The sequence below is a fragment of the Otolemur garnettii genome, unplaced genomic scaffold, assembly GCF_000181295.1.
Source record: "Otolemur garnettii isolate 467f Iridium unplaced genomic scaffold, OtoGar3 scaffold00245, whole genome shotgun sequence".
NCBI classification, from domain to species: Eukaryota; Metazoa; Chordata; class Mammalia; order Primates; family Galagidae; genus Otolemur; species Otolemur garnettii.
The window spans coordinates 94,748-98,594 of NW_003852640.1; the positions used below are offsets into that span (position 1 = coordinate 94,748).

General features: G+C 37.8%; 1 protein-coding gene across 1 annotated transcript in view; it reads right to left on the reverse strand.

Moving 5' to 3' along the window:
• LOC100948385 (zinc finger protein 250) overlaps window positions 1–3,847 on the reverse strand; it is a 36,103-nt gene that overhangs the window by 8,225 nt on the left and 24,031 nt on the right. The gene's annotated exons all lie outside the window — the stretch shown is intronic.

The window sequence follows — 3,847 nt, forward strand, 5'->3', positions numbered from 1 at the left end:
CTTGAGCCCAGGAGTTGGAGGTTGCTGTGAGCTGTGATGCCATAGCACTCTACCCAGGGGGACAGCTTGAGGCTCTGTCTCAAAAACCAAACCAAAAAAATAAAAAATAAAAAAAAGAAACAATAAAAAATCTTCCGACAAAAAAATGCCCTGGTCTGGATGGCTTCACACCAGAATTCTATCAAACCTTCAAAGAAGAGTTTATTCCAATACTGCAGATATTATTCCAAAAAATTGAAGCGGCGGCTTGGCACCTGTCGCTCAAGTGGCTAAGGCGCCAGCCACATACACCTAAGGTGGTGGGTTCGAATCCAGCCTGGGCCCACCAAAAAACAATGATGGCTGCAACAACAACAACAAAAAAATAGCCGGGCACTGTGGTGGGTGCCTGTGGTCCCAGTTACTTGGGAGGCTGAGGCAGGAGACTCGCTTGAGCCCAGGAGTTGGAGGTTGCTGTGAGCTGTGAGGCTCTATCTCCAAAAAAAAAAAAAGGAAAACAAACTAATTTCAGATTTTTTTAGTTTTTTTTTAATTTCAGATTTTATTAAAAATATAAAAAAGGAAAAAAATAAAATAAACTACCAACATCCTATTTTTGAAACTTAGAAAAAATGATTCTGTGTTTGTATGGAACTAGAAAAAAACCCATACAGCTAAGGCAGTTCTTAATAATAAAAGCACAGGGGTATTACCATACCAGATTTTAGGCTGTACTACAAGGATATAGTGGTCAAGACAGCATGGTACTGGCACAAAAATAGAGATATAGACATTTGGAATCAAATACAAAACCAGGAAATGAAACCAACAACTTACAAACACCTAATCTTGATAAACCAAGAATGTCCACTGGGGGAAAGACTCCCTATTCAATAAGTGGTGCTGGGAGAACTGGGTATCCACATGTAAAAGACTCAAACTGGACTCACACCTTTCTCCACTCACAAAAATTGATTCAAGATGGATAAATGACTTAAATTTAAGACATGAAATGATAAAAATCCTCAAAGAAAGAATAGGAAAAACACTGGAAGAGATCAGCCCAGGGAAAGACTTTATGAAGAAGACTGCCATGGCAATAGCAACAACAGCAATAATAAAGAAATGGGATTTAATTAAACTGAAAAGCTTCTGTACAGCCAAGGAGACAACAACCAAAGCAAATAGACAACCTACCCATGATATCTGCATATTTTGAATCAGACAAAAAAGCTTAATAACTAGGATCTATACAGAACTTAAATTAATCCACAAGAATAAAACCAACAATCCCATACATCAATGGGGAAGAGAGATGAACAGAACCTTCTCTATAGAAGACAGACAAATGGCTAGCAAACACATGAAAAAATGCTCATCATCCCTAATTATTAGAGAAATGCAAATTAAAACCACCCTGAGATATCATCTAACCCCAGCGAGAATGGCCCATATCACACAATCTCAAAACTGCAGATGCCTCCGCAGATGTGGAGAGAGAGGAATACTTTTACACTGCTGGTGGGACTGCAACCTAATACAACCATTTTGGAAGGAAATATGGAGAAACCTTAAAGAACTCAACCTAGACCTCTGTTTGATCTTGCAATTCCATTACTGGGCATCTATCCAGAAGGAATAAAAAAACTTTTATTATAAAGACACTTGTATTAGACTCAATTTACAATCGCTAAAATGTGGAAACAGCCTAAATGCCCCTCATCCCAGGAATGGACTGGTAAGCTGTGGTATATGTATACCATGGAATACTATTCAGCCATTAAAAAAAAATGAAGATTTTACAGCATTCATATTAACCTGGAGGGAGGTGGAACACATTATTCTTAGTGAAGCATCACAGGAATGGAGAAGCACAAATCCTTTGTATTCAAATTTTATATGAGAATAATTAATGACAATTAATGACACGGTGGGGCATGGGGAAGGGGAGAGCAGACAGAGAGAGGAGGGAGGGGTTGAGGGAAAGGAAAAGAAAATAGTGACTAATTCTCACATAAATTGGATTTAATTTTGACCAAAGTATATTACTTGAACATTAATTTTTAATTCAACCTTTTAATATGTTGTTTAGAATATTGCATCCTCATTTATTTTTTTTAATTTTTATTTTTATTTTTTTTTGAGACGGAGCCTCAAGCTATCCCCCTGGGCAGAGTGCCATGGCATCATGCACACAGCAACCTCCAACTCCTGGGCTCAAGCGAGTCTCCTGCCTCAGCCTCCCAAGTAGCTGGGACCACAGGCGCCCGCCACAACGCCTGGCCATTTTTTGGTTGCAGCCATCATTGTTGTTTGGCGGGCCCAGGCTGGGGATTCGAACCCGCCACCTTAGGTGTATGTGGCTGGCGCCTTAGCCACTTGAGCCACAGGCACCGAGCCTGCATCCTCATTTATAAGTGAAATATGTTTGTAATTTCCCTTTATAATAATATATTTTTTCCAATTTTAATATCTGGTAGATCCAGATGAAATAGAATGATTTTGTACTATTTCTTCTTTTTCTATTGTCTACAAGATTTGGCATGATCTGTTTTTTGAAATTATCTTTTATTTTTATTTATAAATATTAGTTGTCTATATTTGAGACTTTGGGAAAAAAATAAGAAGTTAACTAATGACTCCATACTGAACCTCAGAGTCAAAGCGTTCTGATAGACATACTCTTTTTTGGCTGGGGATGGGTTTGAATCCGCCACCTCTGGCATATGGGGCTAGTGCACGCTCCTTTGAGCCACAGGTGCTGCTCCCGAGACATACTCTTAACTGACTATGTGAATGTCACTTTTTTTGCATTATTATTATTATTGCTCAATATTTCATTGCAGCAGTCTGATTTCTTTGCTGAATGTACTTATCTTCGTTCGTTCTTTACGAGGTTTTTGTTTCTAGTCCTTAAACATTGTTATTAAATTTTAAGCCTTTTTATTTTTGTGAAGGCAAAAAGTGGAAACCAAATGAAAACATGTATATGTATAGAGGGAAAAAAAGAACCTGATATAGTGATTCTAAAGTTCACTGGGAAGAATAAATGGGCAAGAATTGCAAAGAGAAAAAAAAGCATTGGTTGGGAGCAGAGGGTGTTTATACTACTAGTTATTCAGAAACACTATGGACCATTGCAATTACAAAATTCTGCAATAATTTAGGATAATAAAAGATACTATAAATAGAAAAAATAAATGCATATATTATAAATCAGGCTTTGAAAATGTTCTGTTTTCTAGACAGCTCATTTAAGAATGAAATGTCAGTTTAGTAGTATGTACTTTTTAGGAATGAGTTTTACAGCAAACTGACATCCACTTTCAAGTAGAAATCAGGTAGTACCTGATAGTAGTTTTCCACACTGTACTCTTTTAAATGTTATCAGATGGAGGGAGGATGAATGGTGGGATCACACCTATGGTGCATATTGCAAGGGTACATGTCGGATCTATTAAGTATAGAGTATAAATGTCATAAAACAATAATTAAGTAAATGAGGTAAGAGATATATTAACCAGTACAATGTAAGCATTCCAATTGTACATGAAATCAGCACATTGTACCCCATAATGCATTAATGTAATAATCTACCTCTTTATGATTTAAGATAAAGAAAAAATTTTTTTAAAAAAACTGTGCATCAGCTGGGTGCAGTGGTTCACACCTGTAATCCCAGCACTCTGGGAGGCCAAGACAGAAGGATTGCTTGAGCTGAGGAGTTTGAGGCTGCAGGGAGAGGCAGAGAGGCCTGTGATGACGCTATTGCACTCCAGCCCGCGTGACAAGTGAGACTTTGTCTCGAGAAAATGAAAAAAAAAAAAAAACCCCATGAAGACTGAGGGGGAGGCTCGGCGCCTATAGC